This window comes from Lissotriton vulgaris, chromosome 3_1 (assembly GCF_964263255.1).
Source record: "Lissotriton vulgaris chromosome 3_1, aLisVul1.2, whole genome shotgun sequence".
NCBI classification, from domain to species: Eukaryota; Metazoa; Chordata; class Amphibia; order Caudata; family Salamandridae; genus Lissotriton; species Lissotriton vulgaris.
This window is the reverse complement of record NC_141689.1, coordinates 1800299649-1800312167: the sequence shown is the minus strand read 5'-3', so window position 1 is coordinate 1800312167 and position 12519 is coordinate 1800299649. Positions and strand designations below refer to the sequence as shown.

Genomic DNA, 12519 nt, shown 5'->3' with positions numbered 1-12519 from the left:
TTTTCTTCTTTGCTTTGGACACTTTAAAGAAATCATTGTATGGGCCATTGACCCAATTCAAAGGGGAAATTCCTCCCCGCTGTTAGGTTGTCTGATGGAGGTGTGTTGACGAACACTGGTGTTTATAAGAACATACAGTGATACAGTGATATGGTTATATATGTTGTTGTACAAAAATGGCTCTGTGATACTTGGTCAATTGGTATAATATAGTGGCTATGTTGTTATATTACGGTGTGTTTTATATTGTATGATTTATTGTTTGGATAAATCTATTGACTTTTAAAACACACCACAAATTAACATTGGCAACACAAACAAGCATGTTATAGAGATTACATATAGCCACACGAGAGGCGACTGAACCTAGGAAATCAACTTTCAAGGTAAGATGACATCTATGGCTGACAATAAGCATAAGCTTAGAACCCCTTTAGGACCATTTTCCCCAGATCTTCGTGAAATGGTCGGAGCTTCCCCGGGCTTCAGAGAGGGACTCCTCTTGAGTCCTGCACCAGTCAACCCCACGCTTCCATTTCCGTACACTAGGAGACTTGGCCTGGGACCAGAGAGCAGCAATATCTCGCTTTGCCTCTGTCACTGCTGTTCCAAGGAAGTTCTTATCAGCCCGTGAACCATCCAGGCCGTCAAACACGCCCAGGATTAAGCGCAACAGATCGTGAGGGATTGTCCACCCCAGGGTCAATGTGAGTTCCAACTCCACTCATGCCCAGAATGCTGCCAGAACAGGACACTGCCAAACCATGTGGTAAAAGCCTGCAGGTGCGTGGTTGCAGCACGTGCAGGTCGGGGAGGGTCGCAATCGGGCGCTGTAAAGACATGCAGGGGTGAGGTATGCCATATGTAGATAGTAGAGTTGGACGAACCTCACCTTAGAGGAGGTCGTCAATGTTTTGGGGGACATGAGGGCATCCCTCCAATCTGCATCATCCAGAGGACCCAGCCACCCGTCCCAACGGGCGCGCAGTGAGTCTAAGGATGCGGGCCATTATCGACTAAGGAGCGGTAAATCCAGTACACCCCCCTCTACCCAGGTTCCCCATGATCACCTGGGCCTTAAGAGGGCTAAATTCAGGGAGAGGGGTGGGAGACGGAATGTGCACGTGAAGGGCATGTCTAAGTTGTAAATACTTATAAAATTGAGAGTAGTGGAGGGAGAAGCGCTGCTGCAAATCTGCGAAGGGTCTGATGTGGTCTCCAACCCAGACATCTCCAAGGAGAGAGATCCCTATATTGTCCCACCGATGAAAGTCCCAAAGGGACGAGGTCTCCCGCAGCCACGCACCACACCACAAGGGTGTTTGCCTGGTGAGTTTCAAGTTCCATTGCATGTGTCATACAAGTAGGCCTGTAATTATGGAAAGTCTATTGACCGAAGTTCCACCCGGTACGCCAAATCGGACTAGCCTCCTGCGAACCAATCGTGCACCACAATCAGTCTCGTGGCTAGATAATAAAGGGTGAAGGTTGGTGCCTCCCATGCCCCCATCATAGGGAGGTATGCGGCAGTATGCCAAGGACATTCGTGGCCTCCCGCCTCCCCACCGAAACCGGGTGAGGATACCATCTAACTCTCAAAACCAGCTCATTGGAAGGTGAAAGCAACATTTTGTATAATCTACAAAAAGCGGGGGAGAACCATCATTTTAAAGAGGGCACTCCGGCCAAGTGGGTAAAGAGGGAGGGACTGCCACCTCCTAAGGTCCACTTTAGTCTTGGTGACCAGGGGCATAATATTCAGGCCCACTCGAGTTCCGCAATCAGGGCGATCCAGACTCCCAGGTATTTGAAGAACAACCTGTGCAGGGGAATATTTGTCTGCCAGTCGAAGCAGGCACGGGACGGATGAAGCGGCACCAGAGTGGACTTCGCTGGGTTGAGCCGCAGGCCCGAAACCCTTTCAAAGGCAGAGAGGGCATCAAGGCATCGTGGCCCAGAGCTCTCGGAGTCTGCCAAAAACAGGAAGACGTCATCGGCATAAAGGGCGATCTTGTCGACCTGAACGGGGTCCCAAGCCCATCCGGGGATACCGGAGTCCTGGCGTATAAGAGAGGCCAAGGGCTCCATTACTAGCGCAAATAAGAGTGGCAAGAGTGGACAGCCCCGGCGAGTGCCCCTCTGGATGGGGAATTTCTCCGACAGCACCCCATTAATGAGGACCCTCGCTGTGGGGCTAGAGTAAAGGACGCGGATGAAGCGCCGGAACGGCATGCCAAACATCACCTCCAACACGTCCTCCAAGTAGCCCCAGTCCACTGTGTCGAACGCCTTCTTGAAATCAATGAGAAGCAAGGCCAGATACAGGGTGAGACGATGGGGATATGCGAGGGCGAGATGGCGGCGGTGTATACAATGCCGAGTGCCCCGAGCGAGCATGAAACCATTCTGGTCCGGGTGAACTAAGACATGCAGGTGGGGGCAGATACGCTTAGCCAAGATAGTGGCGAAGATTTTCACCTCAGTTTTGATGAGGGAAATGGGGAGGTAGTCAGCACAGGCAAGGGAGGGCGGCTGTGTCTTAGGGAGTACCACAATGGTGGACACGTCCGCTTCTGGGGTAAAGGACCCTGTGGCCACCACGTGCTGGAACAGTGTCACTAGGTGCGGGACCAACAGATCCCGATAGGTATCGTAATACTCCTGTGGATAGCCATCCGGCCCAGGCGGATATTGTATGATTTTAATTGTATTAATTTATGATGATGGATGTGTGATCATATAATGAAATTGAGATGTGTATTGTGCAGTATAATGTATGCGGGTGGTGGGAGTTAAGGTTTTGTCGTATGTGCTTTACACGCAAAAAAACGCTTAAAGAAAGTGGACAAAATGCTTTCATTGAACCAATATTGACAATTTTTTTAAATTCAAGAATGGATTTCACCCTGTTGATGAAACCAAGTTGTTGAAAGCCTTTCTTGATGAACAATTCCTTTCTTCAGGCTGTTTTTCCGTCCTTGAAAGGCTGTTTTTTTGCTCTTTTCAAGGGGACTTCCCCTATACTCCCTATTCATTTTTTTCCCATTTTTAAGGCCCACCCTCCTGTCTTGCTGCAGGTGTGTTTTGTGTGTATCGAATGTTGTGTAGAGTATCTGTCATCTTTGCAGATTGTGTTTACCAGTCTAAGTGCATATGGAGTCAGGACTGTTTGTCTTTAAGAGTGTGTATAAATAAGCATCTGTATCACTTGTAATGAGTGTTGCTTGCAAAGAGTGTATCCAGTCTTGTGAAATGTCCATCATATGTGCCATGTGATGTCCAGCAATCACATTTCTGTTACTTGTGAAGAACAAGAAACATTATAAACCTGGCTCAATTACCCCAACTGTCACTGAATGCCAAGCCACTGGGATCCACCCTAGACACAACATCACCCTCGAGGAACCTGCTGCCAAAAAACAAAGTCAAACAGCTCTTTCTTCCATCGATAGTGAACTGTTTCTTCCAGAAAGCGACTTCAGAACTGCTGTTCAAGCACTAAAGGTCTCACGTGGATGGCGGTAACGCCATGCTCTATGTCCTCCAAGACTCCACACTGGCACACCTTCAGGGCATCCTACATGCCACAGCATCTCTGATTAAAATCTTGAAGAAATATGACCGCATCACGCTCATTCAGATGAAGATCCATTGGCTTTCCTTGCTGGCCAGCACCATCTTCAGAACCAGCTGCATCATTTACAAAGCGATCATGACCAGCATCCTCCTTAACTTGCAGATAAATTCACCATCTTTGGTGGTACTCCGCAGACCTGCAGCCAGGACACCATCAGACTGCTGGCTAAGAAGTGTAAAAAAGTAAAAATCGGAGCTGGCCGTTTCCATCTATGAACCTAGTATCTGGAACAGCGCTCCGTATTCACCAGGCCAGCTCCAGCACTGCTTTAGTTTAGATTTAGAAAAGATTTATAGATTCACCACTTTAAAAGAACACTACTTCACAATGCATCAACAATCCGCAAACCAGATACCTCTCCTATCATTTGTTGGCTTCATGCTTATGTTTGCCAGTTTACAGCTCTCCGCTGCCTTTTGGCTAGGCTTTCACTATAGAAATACCATGTACATACATACATGTGCGAGATAATGGCTGCCCACTTGAATAGGTGTGTTTTTTTTGGTTATAATCAATTAAAAATAAAGTCCCACTGCAGGTGATATCTGCTTCTTGGTGGCAACTAAAAAACACAGAACTCTGCTATGCTTATACTCCTTTGGGGCTGTCTGGTGCCAAAGCAGTATAAGTGCAGCATCAAACACCAAGTACTTGTCTGTTTTCCAAGATGATGCACTTCTTGCTTAACCCCTCCCCTGCTGGTGACGGAACCTCTCCGTCATCAGCCGCGGTCGTGCTGTGCTGATGACGGAGCGGTTCCGTCACGGCCCGCTCGGAACGCCTGCGTGGCGCGGATTCCGCGCCTGCGCTGAACGTTCTATTGAGCGGGCGGGGCCGTGACCGAACCGCTCCGTCATGAGCACAGCGCAACCGCAGCTGGTGACGGAGCGGTTCCGTCACCAGCATGCACCCGCCGCTCTTCCGCCCCGCCCCCTTAGCACTGCGGCGGAATAGCCGCCGCAGTGAAGGGGTTAAAACCTGTCAGTAATTCCTTCTCTTCGTGTGCTGCCTGTTTCCTCAGAGGTGAGCGCTCGCTATTGCCTTAAAATGATTCTATTTTCATCTGCTATTTCCTGCATAAGATTAGCGATGTGCAAGATCTTACAGGAAATATGTTGTTTCAGATTTATACTTTTTGTCCCTTGTCCACATGTTCTTGTCTAAAGGACAACAGTAGCCCCCAAAGGGTGTCACGTTCTCTTGCATACCTTTGACGATACTCCACTTTGCTTGAGCTTCTTCTCACTAATTCGCTTCATAAATGGGCTGGAGCCCCCTCGGGCACCTTGAGTGTGAAGCAGCTATCAGCACTTTCTATAGAAGAGGGCAATATTTCCCAAGTTGTATGGGACCGTTTTCTGGTCAACCTGCTCCCATGCCGATCCTTGACATTAATAGAGGTCTTCCTTACCTTGCACAAACTATGGATGTCATGTCTGCCTAGGATGCACGTCCCTGTTCCACCTTCTGAGCTTTATCCCCTACTTAACTCCCGCACTGCTTTAAGTGAACATAAACAACTCCCTCGGGATGTGGGTGTATTTGTCTTCCGCATGTCTGTAATTAAATGTCCGCATTCACCTGGGGCACAGCTAGTTGGGTGTTGGACCGTATCCATTCGCCATCAATGCCTGCTGCTCCATGCTCCACCCATGTCTTCCTCTTGCAGTTAATTCTACTCTTTCCTTCCATTCTGTCCAACATATTATTTGGGAACATCTCCTCCTAGTGCCACACAGCATTCCAGGCAGGTGCTGCTTGGGTGGCAGCTGCACATCGGAGAGCTCCTATTGCTGATGTTTTTCTAATCGAATGCTTAATTTTAACTTTGGAACATAGCTTATGGGGATCAAGTCTTCCTTGTACCTTTCTGTCCCAGCCGTATCAAACTTCAAATTCTGTGGCAACAATTACTATACCAACAAGCATTGGAAATGCAATAGGTCTCGCATTTGTTGAAGCTGGAGCTATTGGCATTGTAAATGGCAATGTTTTGTACTTTGCAATAGGTCTTGTATTTGTTGGAGCTATTTACATTGTAAATGGCAATGTTTTTTTATTTATCCTTGGTGTTTTATATAGCGCGAACTTAACAGCCTCAGTTGTGAACTTCGATTCATCAAGGTTTTGTGAACCCTGAAATTTGCACAAATAAAGTGCTAACAGTATAAATATAGGCACTGTTTAATAAATTAAGCCACTGCAATACAAGAGCAAAGGTGACCGAGTTACTGCCTCTGGGTTGACGGAGTTGCTTACAGTCAATGCCCCGTAAAGCTAGCAGGTCCGCTACCAGGAGTTTATCAAACTCAATACTATGTTTTCTTATGTTATGCTATGCTTTTCTATGTTATGCTATGCGATCTTTTGTTATGCTACGCTATGTTTTGTTATGCTATGCTTTGTTATGCTATGCTATGCTATGCTTTGTTATGCTATGCTTTGTTATGCTATGCTTTGTTATGCTATGCTTTGTTATGCTATGCTTTGTTATGCTATGCTTTGTTATGCTATGCTACGCTTTGTTATGCTATGCTTTGTTGTGTTTTGCTAGGCTATGTTGTGTTTTGTTATGCTATCCTATGCTTTGTTTTGTTATGCTATGCTATGTTTTGCTATCCTATGCTTTGATTTGTTATGCTATGTGTTTTTATGCTATGCGATGTTTTGTTATGCTATGCTCTGTTGTGCTGTGTTTTGCTATGCTATGCTTTATTTTTTTGTGCTATATGTTTTGTTATGCTATGTTTGGTTTTGTTATCCTATGCTATGTTTTGTTATGCTATGCTATGTATTATGTTGTGCTATGTTTTGTTTGTTTTGCTTTGCTTTGTTATGCTATGCTGTTTTGTTTTGTTATGCTATGTTTTGTTATGCTATGTTTCGTTGTGTTTGGTTATGCTATGCATGTTTTATGATGCTATGCTATGTTTTGTTGTGGTGTGCTATGCTTTGCTTTGTTATGATATGCTATTTTTTTATGCCTTGTTATGTTTTGTTGTATTTTGTAATGCTATGCTATGTTTTGTTGTGCTATGTTTTGTTGTGCTATGTTTTGTTATGCTATGTTTTGTTATGCTATGTTTTATTGTGTTTTGTTATGCTATGCTGTTTTGTTGTTATGCTATGTTTTGTTATGCTATGTTTTGCTATGCTATATGTTTTTTGCTATCCCCTTCGCTGCGGGGGTTATTCCACCGCAGCGCTGGGAGGAGGGGGGCGCGCACAGCACCCGCATGCTCTTGACGAGCTGAGCTCGTCATGAGCTACAGTGCTCCTGTGCTCATGACGAGCTCAGCTCGTCACCGGTGCATTGGCTCCGTGGAACGTTCAGCACAGCGGGAGAATTTTTCCCGCACCTGAGCGTTCCATGGGCCATGACGAGCTGAGCTCGTCATGAGCACCGGAGCGCCGTGGCTCATGACGAACTCAGCTCGTCATGAGCGTCTAAGGCGTTCTACTATGCTTTGTTATGTTATGTTTTGTTATGCTATGCTATGTTATGTTGTGTTTTGCTATGTTTTCTTATGCTTTGTTTTGTTATGTTATGCTTTGTTTTGTTATGTTATGCTTTGTTTTGTTATGCTATGTTTTGTTATGGTATGCTATTTTTTGTTATGTTATGCTATGCTTTGTTGTGTTTTGTTATGCTATGCTATTTTTTGTTATAGTATGCTATGTTTTGCTATGCTTTGTTATGTTACGCTTTGTTTTGTTATACTATGCTATGTTTTGCTATGCTTTGTTATGTTATGCTATGCTATGCTTTGTTATGTTATGCTATGCTTTGTTTTGTTATGCTATGCTTTGTTGTGTTTTGTTGTGCTATGTTATGTTATGCTATGCTTTGTTATGTTATGCTATGCGTTATGTTATGTTATGCTGTGCTTTGTTATGCTATGCTTTGTTATGTTATGCTATGCTTTGTTATGTTATGCTATGCGCTGTTTTGTTATGCTATGCGCTGTTTTGTTATGCTATGTTTTGTTGTGTTTTGTTATGTTTTGTTATACTATGCTATGTTTTGCTATGCTTTGTTATGTTATGCTATGCTATGCTTTGTTATGTTATGCTTTGTTTTGTTATGCTAAGTTTTGTTGTGATTTGTTATGCTATGCTATGTTTTGTTATAGTATGCTATGTTATGCTATGTTATGTTATGCTTTGCTTTGTTTTGTTATGCTATGCTATGTTTTGTTGTGTTTTGTTGTGTTTTGCTATGTTTTGTTATACTATGCTGTTTTGCTATGCTTTGTTCTGTTATGCTATGCTATGCTTTGTTATGTTATGCTATGCTTTGTTTTGTTATGTTTTGCTATGCTATGTTTTGTTTTGTTATACTATGCTAGCACCATTGCTGCTTTGAGATCTCCCCTCCTGTGCTGAAGGTCAATGGAAACGGGTGTGGTCATGACGAGCTGAGCTCGTCATGAGTGCAGCTCAACTTTGCCTCATGAAGAGCTGAGCTCGTCATGAGCATGGAAGGGGTTATGCTTTGTTTTGCTATCCTATGCTTTGTTTTGTTATGAAATGCTATGTTTTGCTATCCTATGCTTTGTTTTGTTATGCTATGCTACGTTTTGCTATGCTATGCTCTTTTGTGGTGTTTTATTATTCTATGCTTTGTTTTGCTATCCTATGCTTTGTTTTGCTATCCTATGCTTTGTTTTGCTATCCTATGCTTTGTTTTGCTATCCTATGCTTATTTTGTTATGCTATGCTATTTTTTGTTTTGCTATCCTATGCTTTGTTTTGTTGTGCTTTGTTATGCTATGCTATGTTTTGTTTTGCTATCCTATGCTTTGTTTTGTTATGCTATGAAATGTTTTGTTGTGGTTTGTTATGCTATGCTATGTTTTGTTATGCTTTGCTATGTTTTGTTATGCTTTGCTATGTTTTGTTGTGTTTTGCTATGCTATGTTGTGTTAAGCTGTTTTGCTGTGTTTTATTATGCTATGCTTTGTTTTGCTATGCTATGTTTTGTTATGCTATGCTTTGTTATGCTACGTTTAGTTATGCTCTGTTTTGTTGTGTTTTGTGATGCTATGTTTTGTTATGCTATGCAATGCTATGTTTTGTTGTTTTGTTATGCTATGCTATGTATTCTGTTATGGTATGCTTTGTTTTGTTATGCTTTGCTATGTTTTGGTATGCCATGCCATGTTTTGTTATGCTATGCTGTTATGCTATGTTTTGTTATGCTATGCTATGTTTTGCTATGCTATGCTTTGTTATGCTATGCTATGTTTTGTTATGCTATGCTGTTTTGTTTTGCTATCCTATGCTTTGTTTTGTTATGCTATGCTATGTTTTGTTGTACTTTGCTATGTTTTGTTGTGTTTTGCTATGCTATGCTGTTATGCTATGTTTTGTTATGCTATGCTATGTTTTGCTATGCTATGTTATGCTATGCTATGTTTTGTTATGCTATGCTGTTTTGTTTTGCTATCCTATGCTTTGTTTTGTTATGCTATGCTATGTTTTGTTGTACTTTGCTATGTTTTGTTGTGTTTTGCTATGCTTTGTTATGCTATGTTTAGTTATGCTATGCTATGTTTTTTTGTGTTTTGTTATGCTATGTATTATGTTATGCTATGTTTTGATATTCTATGCTTTGTTTTGCTATGTTATGTTTTGTTTTGCTGTCCTATGCTTTTTGATATATGTTATGTCTTGCTATCCTATGCTTGTTTTGTTTTGCTATGTTTTGTTCTGCTATGTTTTGTTTTGCTATGCTATATTTTTCTATGCTATGCTTTGTTATGCTATGCTGTGTTATTCTATGCTGTTTTGTTGATTTTTATTATGCTACGCTTTGTTTTGCTATCCTATGCCTTGTTTTGTTATGCTATGCTATGTTTTGTTTTGCTATACTATGCTTTGTTTTTTTATGCTATGCTATGTTTTGTTGTGGTTTGTTATGCTATGCTATCTTTTGTCGTGTTTTGCTATGCTATGTTTTGTTATACTTTGCTATGCCTTGTTATGATATGTTTTGTTATGATATGCTATGTTTTGTTATGCTTTGCTATGTTTTGTTGTGTTTTGATATGCTATGCTATGTTTTGTTATGCTATGCTGTTTTATTGTGTTTTATTATGCTATGCTTTGTTATGCTATGTTATGCTTTGTTATGCTATGTTATGCTTTGTTATGCTATGGAATGCTATGTTTAGTTATGCTATGCTATGTTTTGTTGTGCTATGCTATGATATGTTTTGTTATGCTATGCTATGATATGTTTTGTTTTGTTATACTATGCTTTGCCATGCTATGTTTTGTTATGCTATGCTATTTTTTGTTGTCTTGTGTTTTGTTTTGTTTTTGTTATGCTATGCTTTGTTTTGTTATGTTATGCTATGTTTTGTTATGCTATGCTATGTTTTGTTATGCTGTGCTATGCTTTGTGTTTTGTTATGCTATGTTTTGTTATGCTATGCTGTGTTTTTTGTGTTTTGTTTTGCTATGCTATGTTATGCTATATTTTGGTATGCTATGCTATGTTTTGTTATACTATGTTTTGTTTTGTTATGCTATGCTATGTTTTGTGGTGTTATGTTATGCTAAGCTTTGTATTATGTTGTGCTATGTTTTGTTTTGTTTTGCTGTGCTTTGTTATGCTATCTTTTGTTTTGTTATGCTATGTTTTGTTATGCTATGTTTAGTTATGCTATGTTTAGTTGTGTTTGGTTATGCTATGTTTTGTTATGCTATACTATGTTTTGTTGTGTTATGCTATGCTTTGCTTTATGTTGTTATGCTATGCTATGTTTTGTTATGCTATGTTTTGTATTTTGTCATGCTATGCTTTGTGTTTTGCTGTTTTGTTATGCTATTCTATGCTTTGTTTTGTTATGTTATGCTATGTTATGTTATGCTATGTTTTGTTGTGTTTTGTTATGCTATGCTATGTTTTGCTATGCTATGTTTTTTGTTATACCATGCTTTATGTTATGTTTTGTTATGCTATGCTATGCTATGCTATGTTATGTTGTGTTTTGTTATGCTTTGTTTTGTTATGCTTTATTTTGTTATGTTATGTCATGCTTTGTTTTGTTACGTTATGCTATGTTTCGTTGTGGTATGCTATGTTTTGTTATGTTATGCTATGTTTTGTTGTGTTTTGTTCTGCTATGGTTTGTTATACTATGCTATGTTTAATTTTGCTATACTTTATGTTATGTTATGTTATGCTATGCTTTGTTTTGTTATGCAATGCTATTTTTTTGTTTTTTGTTATGCTATGCTGTGTTGTGTTTTGTTATGCTATGCTATGTTTTCCTGTGTTTTGCTACGCTATGCTTCATTATGCTATGCTATGCTTTATGCTGTGTTCTGCTATGCTGTTTTGTTGTGTTTTATTATGCTATGCTATGCTTTGTTTTGCTATCCTATGCTTTGGTTTGTTATGGTAGGTTTTGTTTTGCTATCCTATGCTTTGTTATGCTATGCTGTGTTTTGTTGTGGTTTGTTATGCTATGCTATGTTTTGGTATGCAATGCTATGCTTTGTTATGCTATGTTTTGTTGTGTTTTGCTATGCTTTGTTTTGCTATGCTTTGTTTTGCTATGCTTTGTTTTGCTATGCTTTGTTTTGTTATGCTATGCTTTGTTATGCTATGTTTGGTTATTCTATGTTTGGTTGTGTTTTGTGATGCTATGTTTTGTTATGCTATGCTATGTTTTGTTTTGCTATCCTATGCTTTGTTTTGTTATGCTATGCTGTTTTGTTTTTTGCTTTGCTATGTTTTGTTGTTTTGCTATGCTATGCTTTGTTATGCTATGCTGATTTGTTGTGTTTTATTATGCTATGCTTTGTTTTGCTATGCTTTGTTTTGCTATGCTATGTTTTGTTATGCTATGTTTAGTTATGCTATGTTTTGTTGTGTTTTGTTATGCTATGTATTATGTTATGCTTTGTTCTGATATTCTATGCTATGTTGTTTTTTTATGCTATGCTATGCTTTGTTGTGTTTTGCTATGCTGTTTTTATGCTATGCTATGTTTTGTTTTCCTATGCTTTTTGTTATGTTTTGCTATCCTGTGCTTCGTTTTGTTATGCTATGTTTTTTTATGCTATGTTTTGTTATGCTATGCTATGTTTTACTATGCTATGCTTTGTTATGCTAAGCTATGTTTTGTTATGCTATGCTGTTTTGTTGAGTTTTATTATGGTATGCTTTGTTTTGCTATCCTATGCCTTATTTTGTTATGCTATGCTATGCTATGTTTTGTTTTGCTATCCCATGCTTTGTTTTTTTTATACTATGCTATGTTTTGTTGTGGTTTGTTATGCTACGCTATCTTTTGTTGTGTTTTGCTATGCTAGGCTATGTTTTGTTATGCTATGCTATGCTTTGTTATGATCTGTTTTGTTATGATATGCTATGTTTTGTTATGCTTTGCTATGTTTTGTTTTGCTATGCTGTTTTGTTATGCTTTGTTTTGTTATGTTATGCTATGTTTTGTTGTGTTTTGTTATGCTATGCTATGTTTTGTTATGCTATGCTATGTTTTGTTATGCTATGTTTTGTTATGCTATGCTTTGTTTTATGTTATGCTATGTTTTGTTGTGTTTTGTTATGCTATGCTATGTTTTGTTTTGTTATGTTATGCTATGTTTTGTTATGCTATGCTGTGTTTTTTGTGTTTTGTTATGCTATGTTTTGTTATGCTATGCTATGTTTTGGTATGCTATGCTGTTTTTGTGTGTTTTGTTATGCCATGTTTTGTTGTGTTTTGTTGTGCTGTACTATGTTTTGTCATGCTCTGCTATGTTTTATTTTACTATGCTATGTTTTGCTATCCTGGTGTGTGGGGTTGTGTGTGTGTGTGGGGTTGTGTGTGTGTGTGGGGGGTTGGGTGTGTGTGGGGGGGTTGTGT

General features: G+C 40.0%; 1 protein-coding gene across 1 annotated transcript in view; it reads left to right on the top strand.

Annotated features, from left to right (window-relative positions):
* Positions 1 to 12519, top strand: part of IL15 (interleukin 15) — a 569862-nt gene that overhangs the window by 151134 nt on the left and 406209 nt on the right. The window lies entirely within an intron of this gene.